Source organism: Schistocerca piceifrons, chromosome 8 (genome assembly GCF_021461385.2).
Source record: "Schistocerca piceifrons isolate TAMUIC-IGC-003096 chromosome 8, iqSchPice1.1, whole genome shotgun sequence".
Classification (NCBI taxonomy): domain Eukaryota; kingdom Metazoa; phylum Arthropoda; class Insecta; order Orthoptera; family Acrididae; genus Schistocerca; species Schistocerca piceifrons.
In genome coordinates, this window is record NC_060145.1 from 326,707,607 (window position 1) to 326,729,875 (window position 22,269).

The following is a 22,269-nucleotide window of genomic DNA, read 5'->3' on the forward strand; positions in this document are numbered from 1 at the left end:
ATTCTCACTTATTGCAAATTATGATTTTTGATGTATAAAATAAAGAAACCTCGCTTATATACATAGAACTGCAAATCGGCAAAATTCCTGAAATTATTCTCAGCGAGCCCATAACTTTCACATCAACTTTTAAATTTTGCACCATCTTCTTGCCCATAAGATTGACGACATCCCACACGTCCTAGATCGAATTTATCCGACTGATTCGGAACGCCAAATTCAGTATCTAAATTGTTTCATTCTAAAATTATGCATAAATTGGGCGTTCAAGGATGGACGGCATTAGCTTCGCACAGTATGCTGATACTGTGAAACGTTGTAGACTGAAACGTATTGTACAAATGGTAAATGGTGCTGACCTGGTGGCAGGAAACTAGGAGACAGGTCATGTTCTTTTTTTTGTTTTGATTTAAGTGACATCTGGAAAGACAAAAATAAGAACGTCCAGTGTGTTTTTGTTGTATGTGTGTGTGTGTGTGTGTGTGTGTGTGTGTGTTTGCGCGTGTGTTGTGTTTTTCTGTGTAAGTGCATTAGTTAATGGGTGTAATAGACTGAAATCGAAGACTTATCCGTCATTGCTGCAATGTACCCGTGTCCAAGTCCGGTATCGTACTTTCAGCCCTGCCACGTCTTCATCGTTGTTTTCTTTTCTTTTCATTCCGCCTTAGAGATGACAGTCTGCAAAAGCATCTTGTCCCGCTCATTCATTCATATTCTTTCTCTTAGCAAAGCATATAATTGTTGCTCAGAATCACATTTTAAAATAAATATTATGTTTCATTTTAGTTTAATGATGTCATTTTTGTAATGTTTCGCCAGGAAGTTTCGTGGAAACGGGGCAGATTTGCCAGTTTTGTATTTCCTGATTTTCTCTGATGTATCCGTACTTATTTTCACATCACGCGTTTCTCTCTCTCTCTCTCTCTCTCTCTCTCTCTCACACACACACACACACACACACACACACACACACACACACACACACACTTTTTTATTTTTTAGAAGTAACTGCAATTCCGAAATCCGTTAGAACCAAATTGCTATGCTGAAAATTTTACAATTCTGACGATATCTTTGTAGCGTACTGTCTGTATACTGGTTAATAAGGTTATAAGCAGTTGGAAAACAGCTCAAAGGTAATATATTTTGCTTAGGATCATTCGAAGAAATCTTCCTCAACTCTAAGACACCATGGCGGCAGGCTGCATTGACCGACGCAGGACAAAGAGAGCGTAATACAAATTTTCGTCGCTTCTGTGATGACATGCACGGTGGAGCAAATAAAAGTTGCACTGACGAGTGGACGTGACTAGACGTCAATGTATGCATTAACGGGGAAGTAAAAGACCTGCAACTACTTCCAACAGGTTGGAGTTACAACCTCTACAGCCGGCCGAACCTTGGAGCACATTTACACAGTCTTCACACCTAACAGAGTTGTTAGGAGAGGTCAGTCTGTTCGCGGCCCTAGTTGACGACCCAGGTCTATTAATTTAGCAGTGAGAGATTACTTTGTGTGGGGAGTCCTGAAGTCTATGGTGTATCGCAAGAATTGCAGAACTTTGAAATTGTAGCAATTCCAGCAGTCCAGCTGACCAGGAAACAAAAGTGGCATAAGATGAATGGAGGTCACTTTCAACACCTGGTGTAGTCAGGGCAGTGCGGTATTTCCTTTCCTCTGCTGTGTTTCCTTTTAACCTGGAACTCTGTTCTCCAGGTCACTTTTATTTGCCCCTCCCTGTAGATTTCGACGTTTTTATGACTTCTACGAACTCGTGACAGAGGGAAACGTTTTTACTTCCCATGCATGTCTGACGAAGATTTACCCAATGTGCAAGACATTGCGCATATAGAGTGCGCAACAGAATTGAGGGATCACTTTTTCGAAAGCCCGTGATTTTCTCCACTTCCAACCCTTAAGTTTGAAGATTGGCTCAAAGGTGTCTACTCTCTTCCTCTCTAACGGTCCGAAAGCGTGCCGCCCTGCGATGTCATCCTCGCGCTGGACGACGTTTTAAGCAATAAGGTGTCGACACAGGCGTTAAGAAGGTCAGAGCTGAGAAGTTCAGGTGACTGGTAAAGTGGGTTAATGATATCACAATGGTACGACAATTCTATCTAACGCCGTAGTGGAGGAATCCGACGATGGGAAGGTTGTCACAGCCCCTCTTACCCACATTTCAGCCCTTCTTATGATGCCTCCATGCCGGAGGTCAGAACCGTGATGCGCAGAAATCACGCGGTTTTCTAATGGGAGGCCCAAGAAATTTCGGACACAGCGCCGGTCAGAAACGACATGAAAAGCCCTCAGGGGCTGACGTAAACGGTGTCAATAGAACCACCTCTCTCCTTGGGACTTTCATTCCCAGTCACATTTTGGTAGAAAACAAAAGTTCGCAGAGCGATGAGCAAAGGAAGACGTTCTTGACAACATTTCGCACAGTTCACGCCTCCAGGGTATTTCAGGCCTTCTCGACATACGAGATGCAACGCCACTGAAAGTGGCCAGTCCCCTATTGAGTGCAGTCCCACAGCAACTTTTGCTGTGGTGTACAGGGTGGAACCTTTAGGGTCCATTGAAAACTATTCGACGAAATTTGAACGTGATTTGTAGCAGCAAATGGCCCTTACATTTTTTCAGTGTTCCTGTTCCACGCACTCCCATGACGTGATCACGGAGTAGCCGGTCTGAAACCTTTCCCTCGGCCACCCTAAGGAAACTTCGTGATTTCAACGTTATGCGTCGCCGTTCCGATCTCCGCGCAAAGGCGTCGACCGAAGTTATGAAGTGTGGGTGAGAGGAGCTGTGACGAGCTCTCATCGTGTGACACACCCGTGGTGGCATTGGTGCCAATCTGACGGCATTAACCCACTTTACACGTCATCCGAGCTTCTAAGCTGTGCCCTTTTTTCGTATGTGTCAACACCTTGCTAAAAGTGCCGTAGAATCCGTGGGTGGACTCCATAGGTGCCACGCCTCATTACAGAGGAAGATTGTAGGCGCCCTTAAATCAAATTTCAAACTCTGAGTGGGACAAAATTACAGGATTTCGAAAAACTGATCGTTTAATTATGTTGTGCACTGTTTATTACCTCCTTTCAAAGAAATGTGAGGAAAATTTGCTTATGGTGATAAAAATTTCAGAATATTTTTAGAAATTTGAAGCGTGTATTGAAAGCTGCATATTTTATTGTTTTGAATACATCTATGTAACAAATCAATAAAGAGTTTTCATATTTAAATAATCTTTCATCTCGTAATCTGAGGTAATATCTACTTGTTTTAACATAATTGCAATGCTCTTCCGATTCCACGGTAACTTTTTCACTGCTGTTTGTAGTCATTTTAATGCACAAATTTTTTCTTTCATTGCTATGTTTCCACAGATTGTGAATATGTGGTCAACGCTATTGGTTTTTAATGGTTTCAAGAATTTTCTTATATATGAATTAACACAAAAGTCAAAAGAAACAAAAGAAAAGTGGTGAGACTGTCCCTTTTGATATTAACAAGTCTCCCTCAGTACCTGAACAGACTCCTGATTGGAGAACATCAGGAATCTGCACAAAGATGGACAGAGTTCCCTCGGACACCCATGTGTCCTGTAGTGTACTAATGAGCTTTTCAGGAAAAATTCAAATGATGTGTACTTTTGTTATAACACGAATACATTTGTAACAGTAGCTGCAGTTCTCCTACATGTTTTATAAATTACACGTTTAATGCGACGAAGTGTTATTCGAAAGTGATTCCACTAATATCTGATTGGATATTTAAACATTTTATTTCTTTGGATAAACTGAAAACTATCCTCAGCTGTGAAGAAATGTAAGCCTGAAACCAACTAGAAACGTAAAAGAATAGTTAACTTCGATCACAGCGCTATTAAGTCGCATAAATGTTTGGATATTATAAAGAAGTAGATACACATCATATCTTCATTTATGTGGACGTCTAGCTGCAGTCCTCAGTTTATTATCACTGTTCAGGGTATCTGTATCTTTCTCCGAAGGCGATTAGTTACAAATTATTTTTGCTGCCTTTGGTAGCCGAAGGTATTGGACCATTATAAGGATGGAGCTGTGTGTTTGTTTGTTAGATACACATATCACGGTCGATATATGACAAAGATTTAGAATGAGTTAATTTACAGAACATTAACTTAATTATTATTTAAATATGGCAACATGCTCATCATTTACAGATGATTCCACATAACAGAAGACAACATTTAAGCATACAACACCAGTAAATTTTTAACACTTTTGCAGATAATAAGCTACAACTTTCTAAAGAAGAATTTTTTAAGGAATTGAAGGGACTGAACAGAGGGTTTTTATCAGCTTCCTATCCACTTTAGCTTAACTATCTGTTAGGTATTTGACAGCGAACGACAAAAATTTTTTTTTGCAGAATTATTCACCTCTTTCAGAGCTAAAATAAATTGTAATGAAGACTATGAAAGACGCTTTTCCTTCTAGTATCGTAATGATGACTGTTATTATTACTTCTCAACTCTAATCGACTGCTACAACAAAGTTCATGAAAGGAATTATATGCAGTGTTGCTGTAGTTAAAGTAGCCAACACCATAAACAGTTGTTAACGAGATGATGGAGGGCGAGCCCTACACTTTTCTTTCAAAAAATGGTTCAAATGGCTCTGAGAACTATGGGACTTAATATCTGAGGTCATCAGTCCCATAGAACTTAGAACTACTTAAACCTAACTAACCTAAGGACATCACACACATCCATGCCTGAGGCACGATTCAAACCTGCGACCGTAGCGGTCGCGCGGTTCCAGACTGAAGCGCCTAGAACCGCTCGGTCACAGCGGCCGGCACAGTTTTCTTTGATGTAATGGAAGACTACCCCAAAATACATGTGTGCTGAATGAAACTAAACACAATTTGCTGATTCCAAGATTAGCAATAACGAATAGTAGCAAAGTGACTAAATTTAGTTGTTTAAGAAGCTTTTAATTTTTTTTTCGATTGACATTCTCGTAAGTATGTACATTCACAAATTCGGAATATTCTGCCTAGCTTACTAGTTCCTGGTAATGCTTTCAATTTATTAGTCGTGTTTTACTCTTTAATGTGCAGAAGTGTGTATACAGCCATCTATTAAAACGAAAAGAGGAACAGTATGCAGAATTCAGTCAGTAATCGTTATAAGGACTTTATAATTTTCTTTGTTGCCGCTTCTGTTATGGAATTGATTTCTCAACTGCAAGAAGAACAATTGTTACGTTAAGTAGGCCGAATTAAATGTAATATAATTAACACACATGAAGAGCAACCGAGGGAACAATAATCAACCATGAGGGATTCCTAAAATCATTTCCCTTTCCACCCCGCACCCCTGCAATCAGAAAAAGATCCCCTGTCTCTAGATGATAAATTATGAAGCACAATAATTTTCCGCTTTCATTTTTTTCTGTGACCTGAGTCACCCTTCAGTTACACCATTAATCTTACCAAAAATTCAGTTTTTGAAACAGAACATTGTGGTGTATGTGAATTGCTGCACACGAACATTACAGGGAGATATAGCACATTCAGATGCGCTCCGCTTCTGCGAGATCGTGCCTAGGTAAAATGAAGAAATAAAATCCGGGTAAGTTCAAGTAGAACTCGCACGCCGGAGGTTCAGTAAAAATTTAATTAGGTGTACAGATAGTTCATCCATTACGAAATTCCAGAATTTTGATGATTTTTTCGTGTTATCAATATCGATAGTGAGAAGATCTCAAAATAAGAGTATGTGACCTAAATGCTCCTATCTTTTGATTACACTGGCTTAGAATCTTAAATTTTTCCACCGGCAAGGCAACGAGGACTTTAGCATGAAACATAAATTCTTACTCGATGGGTCCACCCGCTCTTGAGCAAAAGGTTTTTGAAAACGTGGACAGACAGCCAGTAAACGGGTAACCAATTACAAACATATTTTTTCTTACGGTGCCATACAAATTGACAATTTCCTCACCTTTTTTTCTTTATGTGTACTGTGGAATGCTGCTTCATGGAAAATTTCATGATTCTACGTCAACGGAAAGTATCCTATGGTTTTTGATGAGTGAGTTTGGGAGTATCGATGTATATGACGTAAAGAGCCGTATCTTTTGACTGCATTGACGTAGAAAGTTTATTTATTTATTTTTCTATTTATTTATTTATTTTGCATCGTCAAGGTACTGTGAACATTAGTATGCGACATAAATTTCACCTTCATACGTCTACTCGTTTCTGAACAAAGGGTTCTTCACAGTCCGACAGACAGATGGACATCAAAGGGCTCCTATAACGGGTACCGTTTCCACCATTGGAACCCTAAAAGAAATGCTCATGTGAGAATTGCACGCAAACGCTCGGATGCTCACACAGAAACGGACGTTTACAGACTGCTACCGACATGAGACCACCAATGTAGCGGCTGCTGCTTCTTCGCGTAGTGCCGATCGTGTTTCTCCATTTCTATTCCTAAAACAGAATAGCTGTCAGCGTGTACTGTGTGTTGCTGACGGCCGTGAAATCTCAAATTCTCAGGAGAAGATAATACTTGCGGGTCGTTTCTATAGCCGATTGTTCGAGTTCTCATTACTTAAGTTTGTTCAATGCTCGGTCGGCTATGAAAAAATTAGAAAGTCAGTTGACGAGTATTAGGATTTCATAAAATTCTAAGGTAACCAAATTCTAAAGAACTGTTATACAGTAGATCACACAAAGCACGCTTTATTGTAAAGACCTTAATGGGAAGAAAAATTGGAAGAACGTATTTTCGAAATAAAACACAACGGTTACCCGGCAGAATTGCCTTCACTCTTGTAGACACATAAATAAACATTCTTTCACATGAACTAGTATTTCAAATTTTTTGTGAGGGAGTCACTGATCCAGGGACCAAATAAAAGCAGTTCCTCTACATCAGTTTCGTCCAAGGCTGCCGATGTTTTTTGTTGATTGTGGGACAGATGTTGCAAAGTGTAATCCCCTCTCTAATATTCGCAGTTGCCAGCACTTCTCTTCCGCTTTTAGCTCTTCTGAATTTAGCATAAATGAACAGAGTCCTACAATGAGCCTGTTCTATCCTTCGAGGAAGCTAATAAAACTTTTTCAAAAAGAATGTTCCGAATACACTCGAAGTATCAAGTGTAACAAGAAGTTTGACTGGATTGCTGCCGTGCACCATCCTCTTCCTGGTATACGTGACCGTTTGTATTATATAATCGATATCCATTCTGCGCCCATATTGTTAGCTTTTCACATTTCCTTCCAACTCTGAGGCAAATATTCTTTAATATCTGACCTGTCAAACTAGTGGTTAGCTCGGTCAAAACCGTTTACTTCATGTTACAGTAACACTTTCTTTGGTAACCTATTTAAGTCTACCGACCAACATCTGGCCGGTCTTGTGTTTAAAACAGTATTTTATATTGGCAAAATAATGATGTCAGATGTGTAGCCTTCAGGCTGTTATTGTTTTAGAGATTTATGAAATTCTGTTTAACCCAAGATGGGCACTTCGCGTGATGGGAACGTGGTTGGTGAAGGATTATCTAATGTAGTGCTGTTTTAAAGGTAGCGTACGGTGATATCTAGATGAAAAAAGAAACTATTTTATATGTATGGAGAAAGGTGTCTCATATGTACCTTGTATTTCTTTTGGACACAGGAATATGGTTTTAATAGTGACTGGCTCTACCATTTATTGGTGACTGAAGAAAGCCAATGTGTGGCCTAATCTAGTCATAATAAAGAATGTGAAGGGTCCCAAAATGTCTGAAAAGAGTGCAGCTTAACTACAGTTCCTTCTAATACCGATTACGTAATGTATCTGCTCTTGTAAGTTTTAACATCTTCCTTTCATATTGTGTTCTAACAACTTCAATTAGTTTTTCATCACATTATATAAAAAAAGCGGCAGCAAATGTTTTCCATTTATAAACGTATAAAAGTCACAAGACATTGTGCCATTTTTACAAGAGTATGCGGTAGCAAACATCACTTTCTCATTAACTCTCCAAAATTTTTTAAAAAGTTTCGATGTGAATACGACTTAAAATAATTAAATTCATTTCATCCTCCTAACAGTTATTCCCGAGACCAGGTAATGTCTTAGAAATTTAAGGAAAAGGTGATCACTATCATTTAAGTCATTTATTTTTGTATTACAGTCTCGATACGTTTCAATCTTGCAGGTAGTTCTATATTTTGTAGTGAATTTGTTTCATATTACGCTTTCTCATTGCAGCGCTACCCGGTTTTGTTGGAAAATCGAGCTGCGGGGAACGTCGGTTTTTGACCAGGCAATATTTGCAATTAGTCTTTCCTAACCGACAGTGGTTCTAACATTCCGTTACACGTGACAGAGCCATTCATACGACCTTCGATGACTGAAGTTTGTTCACAGTTTCAGAATACGAGTCGAGAAAAGAGTCAGCATAAGTTCCATTTCTCGGAATGTGCCGTGTCGTTGCATGAAGATGATGATGCTTGTAAGACATTCGATATGCATATTCCTCTTCCCGTCTCAATGAAACAGAGCCAATGAAAGAAAGCTGGATCACAAGAAAGGGGATACACACTTTAAGAAACACTGTGTTTGAATATTCGATTCTTTAATTCTAAACTACGGAAGTTTTTCCGTTCTTGACTCAAAGCAATGGTGTATGTGTCTTTTCGTAAACACTGTAGGTTGATTTGCTGTTGGACGTATTATGTGGAGGTTACTTTACTATACAAGATGTCAGGAAGAAGGTACATCGTTTGAGGGGTGAACTATTAGTGATTCTGAATAAAAAAAGTTCAAAAGGACATTTGTCCTGTTCGGAATGATTTCCGATATTACTCTTGTAAATTTCTCTTGAGTAACTCGGAAACAGTACCCCCTAACGAAAAAGTGTCTCAGTGCGAAATTAAAATGCATTAAATTTTCTATAAGAAGTACTATTAGTTTTTTTTTCTCTAGGACTAATATCTCGCTCGAAGAGGGCGCGAAAATATTTAAAATTTAGTACCATGTGCATGCGTTGTAGATCAGACATTTTTCGTAGGTCAGTTTAAGAAACTTTCCTGACTTGATATACCACAAGTATCTGTGTATCAAATTGTTCATCTCTTCGTTTCCCCTACTCTACAGTAGTGCGGTACGTTGTAAACAATAATAATATTTGAATAATACAGAAAATGATAATGTACGTAAATGCGTAGTACATATGGCCATATAAAGACTTATGTTCAGAATCACTAATACTATCAATGCATATACCTTTCCCCCTGACTCGCCCTATATCTTACGGACTATAATATATCCTTTCATGTGACTTCATTTCACACCGCTATTGAGAATTTTTATTCTGGTTTATCGATCATTTTTTGACTGCAAGGTAACTTCAGTATCTTAGATGATTTCATTCTGCTCACAGAGTCATGTAGCAGCAGGTAGCTTCTGGAAAAACACATTACACAGGATACTCGAAGCAAGGATGATATCAGAAGTAGCCTGGCGCACACAGCGAGAGCGTTCCACGACAGAAGAGCTCTAATGGTATCTGATAAGCAGGAGAAAGACATTCCTCGAAGTTTATATCTAGACATGGAAGTGGAACGTGGACCACAGTAATTCTAAGTATTAGAATACTGAATGCATTTCACAATGGTGATGCGAGGAATGTTAAATCAGTGAGACAAACATTACTAAATCAAGAAGCACTGGAGGAAATAGATATGGAAGTATCTACAGGGTGTATCATTTATCTTGACCACTCAAAATAAGTTACCGTACATGATCAAAGTAAACGCAAATGTTTTCAGTTACCAAGGGTACATTAAAAACCATGACTGCATTTCTTGATACTTGGTTTGTTAGGATCATACGAACAACAGTGTGACCTTTTTAAATAGCAACCTGTGATTTTTATTAGGCAGTTCATTTCCGACCCTCAAGACTCACTCCAAAACCTATCACAGTGTGCAACTGAAATAACAACAAGGTGATTAAAAACGTAACGGTAAATAAATGGAATTACAAGGGAAATTCACAACTAGCATTCAACCAATGTTATCGCGGTACCTTCACTTTGCGCTAATACAAAACAGTAATAGTCATTTTTGTGTTAAGTTTTTAATAAAGTCATGTTTATGTGAATAAATATATTGTGGTACGTTTCCGAACAGGTCTTAAGGAAGTGGGCTACCGAATAAAAACTGTTGAGTGATATTTAAAATTCCCTTACTGCTCTTGATGCCTTCAACCGAACGAAGGTAGAAGAAAGGCAATCATGATGATTAATGTCCCTGTGGCAGCTGAAGAACATTTGGTTGAAATATTTCTTATCTTGATATTGGACACAAAGTTATTTGGATTATTCAAAGCACCCTGTAAATGGACGACTAGCGTGACCAATCATAAATCTCCATATAAAAATGCAATATCCTGACTGATTGACTCATTATGGACGAGCCCAAGGATAGAAACATGAAACTTGGAGGTGTGGATAAATATACTATGGCTGTCGTGTAAGTATGGATTTTTCGAAATGTCACCCACAAGGGGGTAAAATAGGGGATGAAGCATTTTTTTAATTGCGGTATTAAGACAATTTTGACGCGAGACCTACCAAATCTGGTATTTTGTTTCTCGGTCATAAATAAGGAAATACTTGTTCCTCTGGTTTTGTAAATTCAACTCCTAAGAGGGTGAAATGGTGTCAGATTGATTCACTGACTCATTATTGCCCAGCCCACTCCTTAGATGAAACAGGGGATAAAAGACTAATAAAGTAACTCTTAAGCTAGATCTACCAAAACTGATATTTGGTTCCTCAGTTAGAAAATAAAAAAGGCGTGTTTAGCATTTTTGGAAATTAAACCACTAAGGGGTAAAATAGAAGAAGATAAATAATTTTGAAGATAAATAATTAGTAAATAACTACTAAAGAACTTTTAAGGCTATATGTATGACGATTGGTACTGGCTTCTCGGTGAGAAATAAACAAAAACGTGTTTCAGTGTTTCTGGAAAATCAACCCCTAGGAGAGTGTAATAGGTCATGAAAATTTCTAAGAAAATATTGCGTTACATTAAAAAAATTTTAAAGCTAAATTTATAAAAAATTGTATATCACTTCCACTGGGGGGAAATATCTCCACGAAACGCAAAACACATGTGTTACAAAAACTTTAGACTCCAGTTACCAGAATCGCTTTTTGGTCAGTACTTACGGAAAAGTCCATGCTTATACGGCCGTAATTAGCATATAAAGCTTAGAAGATGTTGCAATTTGTGAACAAAACAAAAATTCGGTTAAATAGAAACAAAAATGAATACTTACAGGCCATAAAGTGTAGACGTGCGAAACAGCGGGCGCTAAGCTAGTGTCGTATAAGGAGCAGTGAAATAAGAACGAGACAGATGGAGAAAGAAAAGTAGATAAACTGTGTACTACTTCAAAATTAATCGCCATTACTGTAGTACATTTGTCCCACTATGAGACAAGGTGGCCAGCGCCTTCTTTCAACAATGATTGCGGTTTCCTATGAAACCAAGATTGTATTTGGGCATGTACCTCTTCGTCCGAAGTAAATCGATGGCCACGAATGTTTTTCTTCAGGTTCAAAAAATATGGGAATCGCATTGGGAGAGATAGAAACTCTATGGAGGATGTGTAAGGGCTTCCCTGCAAAACTTCTGCAGCGTAGTCGAAACGACATCGTGCTACAGAAAGTCAGTGAACAACGAGCCATTGGCGTCAAAGGAAAAGGTCATCATAAGCTTCGCGGAGCTGGAGTACCTGTTGTTTCGACTACGGTGCAGAAGTCCTTACACATCCTCTATACAACCCCAAACCCTCCCCAAGTGAACTTCATAATTTTGGAGGCATGAGGAAAGACATTCGTGGACATCGATTTGCTTTGGGCTAAGAGGTGCAAGACTGGGTACAAACGATTTCATGGACAACCGTAAACATTTTACCGTGAAGACATTGTCTTATAGTGGGACAAATGTATTAACAGTAATGGCGATTAGTATATTTTGACTAAAGTTCAGTTTTGATCACACCACTTATGTTTCAATGATATAGGTAACCGGTTTCGGTTATTTTTACATAACCATCATCAGACCCATGGCTCCCATAGGAAGGTAGGCGGAGCTCTCCTCAGCTGTTACGAAGATAACCGAAACCGGTTACCTATATCATTGAAACATAAAAAGTGTGATCAAGACTGAACTTTAGTCAAAATGTAATAATTTATTGATCACAGTATTCCAAAAATGTTTACCAAAATTGTAATGGCGATTTGTTTTGAACTAACAAACAGTTTAGTTATGTTTTATGGTTCCGTATCTCAGCCGGTAAAAACGGAAATCGTAGAGGATCACTTTGCTGTCCATCTGTCTGGCTGTCTTCGCGACTGCTGAAAACCCTTTTCTCAAGAATCGGTAGAGGTATCACGTTGAAGTTTATGTCACGTACAAAGGTCTCCAGTCCTTGACGGTGTAGTAAGTGTAAGCTTTTGAGTCAATGCGTTTATGTCACGTATTTTCATATTCGTAACCTAACTCATCGAAACCTGTACGCTACTTCCTTTGACCTAGAATAATGACAATAAGAAGAAGCAGGGTTTCACAATACAAGTAGAGGAAAAGATGTGGCACCTGTTATTTTGTTACTATAACACAAGTCAAAAAATTTCTTTTGTTATGTTATCCGACTTCAAGTCGGACAGTTTCGAAAGCCTTGGAATTTCTGCGATCGGTAGCTTGCCACTGGAATGTCGGTAACAGACAAAAATCTTCGAGATTCTCGAGTACGGGGATGGATTAACTGTCTATATATACAATTACGTCTGTGCGTAACGCTCAGAGCCCGAGACCTACTTGCATCTAACATCATTTTTTTCCCCTGCGTCTTGTTTTTATTTGACCGACGTTTATAGGATTAAGTGGTTGTGTCCAGGTGGGAAGGTTAGCATAAGACATCAGGAGGCGATGGTCAACATCAAAGTGGTAGGAAGACTGATGGCTCTGCTGATGGTCCAGAGTAATGCCACGGGGAGGGACTGTGTGAATGGGAGCAGTAGGGATGGTGAGTATCTCTGAAACAAACGTTTTTCGGCTATAGGGATTGTCAACACTGCTCATAATAACTAATTTCTGTAATAACCGATTCACGGTTTTTTTATTCCTTTTATCTTCAACAATAAACGGAGTCATCGAACAAAGATTGAAAAATTCTAACACTCCAGCAGACTTCTGCATTATATGTCTGAAGATCTGCAGGATCAGAATACCAAACAAAACAGCAGATCAACAAAGTTTTGTAAATTATAAAGTATCGTTGATAAAAATATCGATAAAGTTTACTATGGTCGTAGAGGAGGAGGGATAAAGAGAAGAATATAGCAGGTATAGTGGAAAAACAAAGGGAGAATGGACGAAAATTATGAAATAAGGAAGAAAATGTTCACGACTTCATGAGGAGGATTCAAAAAGGAACAAATAAATGTTACCATTACACACACACTCCAACACAGGCTCCTATCAGCCCATTTTCGTAAAACTGGTGAATCAAAGGCAAACAACAAATCGTTGTCTTTGTTTCTGGGTGGCAAAGGTCAATAGGTACGTTCTTTTCCTCGTATGTGTGGCAACATTGTTCGTAGTCGCTTTAATGTCCCTGAGGCATTTTTGGTCCGTCCTTACAACTAGAAGAAAATCCGTGTTTTTATCACCTGACGCGTTTCGCTTTCTTGAAGTAAAGCATCATCAGTGGCCTATAATTAAAGATATTTTAAATCTGATTTGTTTTTAAGATCGAAAAATAGTCCGTTTAGAATTAAGTAAAAATCAAGAACTGTTAATGAACTGTTTTTAGATCTTAAAAGCAAAACAAAATGTAAATACTTTTAATTGCAGAACACTGATGACGCCTTACTTCAGTAAAGCGAAACGCGTCTGATGAGCAAAATATGCATTTTGTTGTAGTTGAAACGAAAGAACAAAAATGCCCGCAGGTACACTATTGCCTCAGCAATGCTGCACCGATTCTTACTTGATATGTGTGTTGTTCATCTTTAATAGTCGGCACTGTTATTAAAATAACACTGATCGTTTCTCCCATTTTGTATAATATTTCAATATTTTAAAGGAATGAAAATTTTACGACTTGCCATTTCTAGTATCAAAAAATAATTTTATTTTCAAAGCAAAAATTTTCCCACCACTCCTACGACAAATTGATGTACCAGTTTATTACACAGTTATTTTTAAAAGATACTAAAAAGTGCCATAACCGAGACCTAAGAAATACTGAATAGTACCGGTTATCTCAATGGAGAGAGTGTCTTCCGAAGTAAGAGTCATTTCAGGTGTGCCTCAGGGGAGTGTCGTAGGACCGTTGCTATTCACAATACACATAAATGACGTTATGGATAACATCGGAAGTTCACTGAGGCTTAATGCGGATGATGCTGTAGTATATCGAGAGATTGTAACATTGGAAACTTGTACTGAAATGCAGGAGGATCTGCAACGAATTGACGCATGGTGCAGGGAATGGCAATTGATTCTCAATGTAGACAAGTATAATGTGCTGCGAATACGTAGAAAGAAAGATCCTTTACCATTTAGCTACAATATAGCAGGTCAGCAACTGGAAGCAGTTAATTCCATAAATTATCTGGGAGTAGGCATTAGGAGCGATTTAAAATGGAATGATCATATAAAGTTGATCGTCGGTAAAGCAGATGACAGACTGAGATTCATTGGAAGAATCCTAAGGGAATGCAATCCGAAAACAAAGAAAGTAGGCTACAGTAAACTTGTTCGCCCACTGCTTCAATACTGCTCACCAATGTGGGATCCGTACCAGGTGGGGTTGATAGAGAAGATCCAACAGAGAGCAGCGCGCTTCGTTACAGGATCATTTAGTAATCGAAAGCGTTACGGAGATGATAGATAAACTCCAGGGGAAGACTATGCAGGAAAGACGTTCAGTAGCTCGGTACGGGCTTTTGCTGAAGTTTCGCGAACATACCTTCACCGAGGCGTCAAGCTCCCTCCTACGTATACCTCGCGAAGATACCATGAGGCTAAAATCAGAGAGATTAGAGCCCACACAGAGGCATACCGACAATCTTTCTTTCCACCAACAATACGAGACTGGAACAGAAGGGTACTCAAAGTACCAAAGAAGGGTACTCAAAGTACCACTCCGCCACACACCGTCTGGTGGCTTGCGGAGTATGGATGTAGATGTAGATGTAATAGATATCCAAAACTATGATACCGTTATCTATTTTAATCGACCAGTTTTTTTCCCATCTCTGGTGAGCACCGTGCCGTGTTTCCGCAGCGGGTGGAGCAGGCGGCTGCCGCTACTCACCTGTGCCTGGTCCGCTCCGCCGTGGTGTGGGCTCGCGCCGGCACTGCCCGTCGCCCACGCGGCGCATCTTTTATACGGCGGGATGAGCCGGCCGGTCGGTGGCCCAGCCGCGGTCTGGACCAGGTGGGAGGCGGCGCTACGGCTCAGCCACAGGCGCGAGGCGGCCCGTCCAGGGCCCACACGGCATACGTACACAGCTATGTACGGCCACCGTCCCGCTCCGCGATGAGGACCGCCAGTACACAGTGGCTACCGTTGTTCCCTTCAGTAAGAGGTCTGGTCTAATGCAGCTCTCCACGCAGTGCACTTTTATTGTGGTAATCTTTCGTCCGAAGAGTGGTGTGGTGGCGCTCATCACGCTAGTCTGTTCTGCGTTACACCGTTTCTGCATATCTGCTGCAAGTCTGCTTACTGCTGTTGAGTCTTGGAGTCCCTGCACCCTCTGATGAACTACCTCTTCTTGCGAAACCAAACTCAATGAAAAAAGTACACTGCTGGCCGTTGAAATTGCTACACCACGAAGATTACGTGCTATAAACGCGAAATTTAACCGACAGGAAGAACATGCTGTGATATGCAAATGATTAGCTTTTCAGAGCACTCACACAAGGTTGGCGCCGGTGGCGACACCTACAACGTGCTGACATTAGGAACTTTTCCAACCGATTTCCCATACACAAACAGCAGTTGACCGGCGCTGGTGAAACGTTGTTGTGATGCCTCGTGTAAGGAGGAGAAATGCGTACCATTACGTTTCCGACTTTGATAAAGGTCGGATTGTAGCCTATCGCGATTGCGGTTCATCGCATCGCGACATTGCTGCTCGTGTTGGTCGAGATCCAATGACTGTTAGCAGAATATGGACTCGGTGGGTTCAGGAGGGTAATACGGAACGCAGTGCTGGATCCCAACGGCCTCGTACCACTAGCAGTCGAGATGACAGGCATCTTATCCGAATGGCTGTAACGGATCGTGCAGCCACGTCTCGATCCCTGAGTCAACAGATGGGGACGTTTGCAAAACAACAACCATTTCCACGAAGAGTTCGACGACGTTTGCAGCAGTATGGACTATCAACTCGGAGACCATGGCTGCGGTTACCCTTGTCGCTGCATCAAAGACAGGAGCGCCTCCGATGGTATACTAGACGACGAACCTCGGTGCACGAATGGCAAAACGTCATTTTTTCGGATGAATCCAGATTCTGTTTACAGCATCATGATGGTCGCATCCGTGTTTGGCGATATCACGGTGAACGCACATTGGAAGCTTGTATTCGTCATCGCCATACTGGCGTATCACCCGACGTCATGGTATGGGGTGCCATTGGTTACACGTCTCCGTCACCTCTTGTTCGCATTGACGGCACTTTGAACACTGGAAGTTACATTTCAGATCTGTTACAACCCGTGGCTCTACCCTTCATTCGATCCCCGCGAAACCCTACATTTCAGCAGGATAATGCACGACCGCATGTTGCAGGTCCTGTACGGGCCTTTCTGGATACAGAAAATGTTCGACTGGTGCACTGGCGAGCACATTCTCCAGATCTCTCACCAATTGAAAACGTCTGGTCAATGGTGGCCGAGCAACTGGCTCGTCACAATACGCAAGTCACTACTCTTGATGAACTGTGGTATCGTGTTGAAGCTGCATGGGCAGCTGTACCTGTAACGTCATCCAAGCTCTGCTTGACTCAATGTCAAGGCGTATCAAGGCCGTTGTTCTGGGTACTGATTTCTCAGGATCTATGTACCCAAATTGCGTGAAAATGTAATCACATGTCAGTTCTAGTATAATATATTTGTCCAATGAATACCCGTTTATCATCTGCATTTCTTCTTGGTAAACGAGGTTGGTAGGCCTGTTCCATCATATGGCAGATGGTGTCTACTCCAATTTGACGCAAGTCGCATAGGAGTGTCACTAGTAGCGCCACTATCAGGGTGAAAATAGTCGGTCATAAGTTAGTTACCTTTCAAGCTGGAGGTAGTGTCTTTAGAGCGACAAAGATGTCAGTATCCTCACTGAACAAGGACTACGTGAAGGTGGATATACCTTCTGAGATACTGCAGAAAGACGTGGCAGCAGTGTAGGCTCTGTATACGGTTATTGACAGCGGTGGCCATCGGAATGTACGGTCACAAGATGTCCACACGTGGCACTGGCGAGGGGGAAGACCATTGTGTTCGGCGCACGTCTCTGGCACATTTTACTGCATCTGCACCCAGCAATTCGAGCGACAGTTGGCGCCACAGTGACATAACGAACTGTTACAATTCGATTACTTCAAGGACAGCTTCGACCCAGACGCTCTGTAGGGTGCATCCCACTGACAGCAGACTACAGCCATTTGCGACTTCAGTGGTGTCAATCGAGAGCTCGTTGGAAGGCACGGTGGAGGTCTGTTGCTTTTTCTCATAAAAGCTGGTTCAGCCACGGTGCCAGCGATGACCGTGTGTTGGTTTGAAGGAGACCAGTTGAGGTCTGCATCCAACCTGTCTGCGTGCTAGACACACTGGATCTAAAACTGGAGCTATGGTCTGGGGTGGCTTTTCGTATGACAGGAGGAACACTTTCATAGCTATCCCATGCACCTTGACTGCCAATCTCTACGTCAGTCTTGCCAATCGACCTGCTGCACAGCCATTAATGAACAGCATTCCAAGGGGTATTTCCAACAGGATAACGCTCGTCCACATACTGTTGCTGTAACACAACGTGCACTAGAGGGTGTCGACATGTTGCCTTGGCCTGCTCGATAACCAGATCTGCCTCCAATGGACCACAGATGGGATATCTTTGGATGACAATTCAAGCGTCGTCCACAACCAACATTAACCTTTCGTGCACTGACCGGGCAAGTGCAACAGGCACGGAACTCCAGCGCATTAACTGACACCCGAAACCTCTCAACACAATGCATGCTTGCATTCATCATTCTGGCGGTTATAGAAGTTATTAATGTACAAGAATTATACATTTGCAACGGTTTATCTCACGCTTTAAATTTGTGATCTTGCAATGTTAATCATTTAAACATGTTACCTTGACAAATTTCCCAGATTTCATTACTCTACATTAATTACTTTTTGGTGTTGTGAATTTTTCTCCCGCCAGTTCACTTATTTTGCTCATAGCTGTAGTCCAGCAGCTGCAGAATATTTCAACAAAGATAAAAAGTCAGTTGACAGCTGCACAAGAATAACTTTATCTCGCTCACTCTGCCGGGTTCAACAGTTTAATCTGTCATCTTCAGAAGTGAAGTAGGCTCAAATCATTTCTAAGCCAATATTGAAATAAGAACAGATCCTGCAAAGTACTGGCAAAAAAATATACATATAAAGCTAGTATCTTCATAAAAAATATACGAAGATTAAACAGCACAAGCAAAACAGGTTGTATGTATGTATGTATTAAACCGGGGACCTAGACACGACGGAGAGGCTTTGTCCCACTGAAGCCCTCAGTGTTTCACAACCCCACAACGGGCTACAGCAGTCCACACACCCCACCGCCGCTCCACATCGAACCCACAGTTATTGTGCGGTTCGGCGCCCAGTGTGTTTCCATTCATCAACAGTCCAATTTCGGCCGAGGCGGGACGTAAAGCTTTGTGTCGTGCAGTTATCGACGGTACACGAGTGGGCCTTCGGCTCCGAAAGCCCATATCGATGATGTTTCGTTGAATGGTTCGCATGGTGACACTTCTTGATGGCTCATTACTGAAATCTGCAGCAATCTGCGGAAGGATTTCATTTCTGTTACATTGAACGACTCTCTTCAGTCGTCGTTGGTCACGTTATTGCGGGATCTTTTTCCGGCCGCAGCGATGTCGGTACTTTGATGTTCTACCAGATTCCTTATACTCACGTACACTCGTGAAATGGTCGTACGGGAAAATGCCCACATCATCGCTACCTTGGAGATGCTGTATACTATCGCTCGTGCGCCGACTATGACGCCATGTTCAAACTCACTTAAATCTTGATAACCTTCCACTATAGCAGCAGCAACCGATCTAACAATTGCGCCAGACACTTGTTGTCTTACATAGGTGTTGCCGACCGCTGCACCGTATTGTGTTAGGTGTCTCTGTATTTGAATATGCGTGCCTATATCAGTTTCTTTGACGCTTCAGTGTAAAAAAATCTGTTTTAGATAAAAACCATTCGTACATATTGGATAGAAACGTTAAATAAAAATGCTTTAAAAACTGTGAGCAGGCCAGTTTTGAATGTGTAATCAAATACGAGGGTTGCAAGTGAAGTAGGTCACTATAGATCATTTAACAGAGAAGCTATACAATCCACAATCGATCTACACTCCTGGAAATGGAAAAAAGAACACATTGACACCGGTGTGTCAGACCCACCATACTTGCTCCGGACACTGCGAGAGGGCTGTACAAGCAATGATCACACGCACGGCACAGCGGACACACCAGGAACCGCGGTGTTGGCCGTCGAATGGCGCTAGCTGCGCAGCATTTGTGCACCGCCGCCGTCAGTGTCAGCCAGTTTGCCGTGGCATACGGAGCTCCATCGCAGTCTTTAACACTGGTAGCATGCCGCGACAGCGTGGACGTGAACCGTATGTGCAGTTGACGGACTTTGAGCGAGGGCGTATAGTGGGCATGCGGGAGGCCGGGTGGACGTACCGCCGAATTGCTCAACACGTGGGGCGTGAGGTCTCCACAGTACATTGATGTTGTCGCCAGTGGTCGGCGGAAGGTGCACGTGCCCGTCGACCTGGGACCGGACCGCAGCGACGCACGGATGCACGCCAAGACCGTAGGATCCTACGCAGTGCCGTAGGGGACCGCACCGCCACTTCCCAGCAAATTAGGGACACTGTTGCTCCTGGGGTATCGGCGAGGACCATTCGCAACCGTCTCCATGAAGCTGGGCTACGGTCCCGCACACCGTTAGGCCGTCTTCCGCTCACGCCCCAACATCGTGCAGCCCGCCTCCATTGGTGTCGCGACAGGCGTGAATGGAGGGACGAATGGAGACGTGTCGTCTTCAGCGATGAGAGTCGCTTCTGCCTTGGTGCCAATGATGGTCGTATGCGTGTTTGGCGCCGTGCAGGTGAGCGCCACAATCAGGACTGCATACGACCGAGGCACACAGGGCCAACACCCGGCATCATGGTGTGGGGAGCGATCTCCTACACTGGCGGTACACCACTGGTGATCGTCGAGGGGACACTGAATAGTGCACGGTACATCCAAACCGTCATCGAACCCATCGTTCTACCATTCCTAGACCGGCAAGGGAACTTGCTGTTCCAACAGGACAATGCGCGTCCGCATGTATCCCGTGCCACCCAACGTGCTCTAGAAGGTGTAAGTCAACTACCCTGGCCATCAAGATCTCCGGATCTGTCCCCCATTGAGCATGTTTGGGACTGGATGAAGCGTCGTCTCACGTGATCTGCACGTCCAGCACGAACGCTGCTCCAACTGAGGCGCCAGGTGGAAATGGCATGGCAAGCCGTTCCACAGGACTACATCCAGCATCTCTACGATCGTCTCCATGGGAGAATAGCAGCCTGCATTGCTGCGAAAGGTGGATATACACTGTACTAGTGCCGACATTGTGCATGCTCTGTTGCCTGTGTCTATGTGCCTGTGGTTCTGTCAGTGTGATCATGTGATGTATCTGACCCCAGGAATGTGTCAATAAAGTTTCCCCTTCCTGGGACAATGAATTCACGGTGTTCTTATTTCAATTTCCAGGAGTGTATTTTAAGATCGAGTTAAAAAGTTTTGAGTCAAGACGGAAATGTTTATAAATTTCAGCTTCATCTAACCCTTTGTCAACCACATTCAAAATTTCCAGCTCGAGTAAACATGGCGGGGTTACTGTGTTTTCCAGTTTTCAGATGTTCCGCTAAAGATGATATATAAAACTTCTCACCATTTTTTTTTTGAATAAGTTATCTCTAAAACGCATTTTAAAAAGCCCCCCACCCCCGTCCGTCCGTCCTATGTAGAACCACCGGCAGACATTATTTTGAATTTTATATATCCCAGATTTGAGACATTTGTAGACCTCTCATTATCCATAAAAAGCAGCTTAGAGAATGTGTTGGTGGTAAAAGCTACAAAGAGGTCATATTTTCTTAACAACGTGACAATCCGAAATGACATGTCATTTCGGATTGCCTCTAGCAAAGGAATTGTATATTTTTGCAGTGGCACTATCTTTATCAAGTAAAGAAGAATTGGTGTCCTTACTAGTTCTGTAGCTTAAATTTACTAGCGGAACTAGCAGAATCGTGAACCTTCTACTTGATGCAACCGTCTAAAGGAAGGTATGTTTGATAGTGTCATCGAAATGAAGTGATGTAGGTGAAAGATGTAGATGAAGACAGATGTTCACTAATGCCTATGTTCCATGAGAAATATGCTTCATACCGCTATAAAGTGGCGTGACAAGAGAATTGTGGCGTTACTCAAACGTTTTGTAGTGGCAAATCCAATTACTGAAGTAGAAAGAGGTGGCAAGAAGTTATAGAAAATAGTCAAAGTATCTACCGGCAGGGCAATTGTAGAATATAATAATTTCATGGGGGCTGTAGACCCTGTGCAATTAGTGATAGTCTTATCCAGAATCCAGGGACATTAAAGATGTGCTACAGAATATTTTTTTCACATACTTGATCGGCCGGTAGTAAATACTTGGTGTCTTTACAGAGTAAATGCACTCTCAATTGCAACGCATCAGTGAAGCATACGTGCCATAGCGGAGATGAAGAAGCTAATAGGCAGTTGTTTCCAAAATGAAATTTTCACTCTGCACCGGAGTGTGCGCTGATATGAAACTCCCTGGCAGATTAAAACTGTGTGTCTGACCGAGACTCGAACTCGGGA

The 22,269-nt window shown here is 41.8% G+C and overlaps 1 protein-coding gene across 1 annotated transcript in view; it reads right to left on the reverse strand.

The window, feature by feature from the left end:
* LOC124711394 (mucin-2-like) overlaps positions 1 to 15,423 on the reverse strand; it is a 224,352-nt gene extending 208,929 nt beyond the window's left edge. Inside the window, exon 1 of the mRNA XM_047241444.1 lies at positions 15,393 to 15,423. The gene's annotated coding sequence lies outside the window, so the exon portion shown is untranslated. The remainder of the gene's footprint in view (positions 1 to 15,392) is intronic.
* Between the last annotated feature and the right edge of the window lie 6,846 nt (positions 15,424 to 22,269).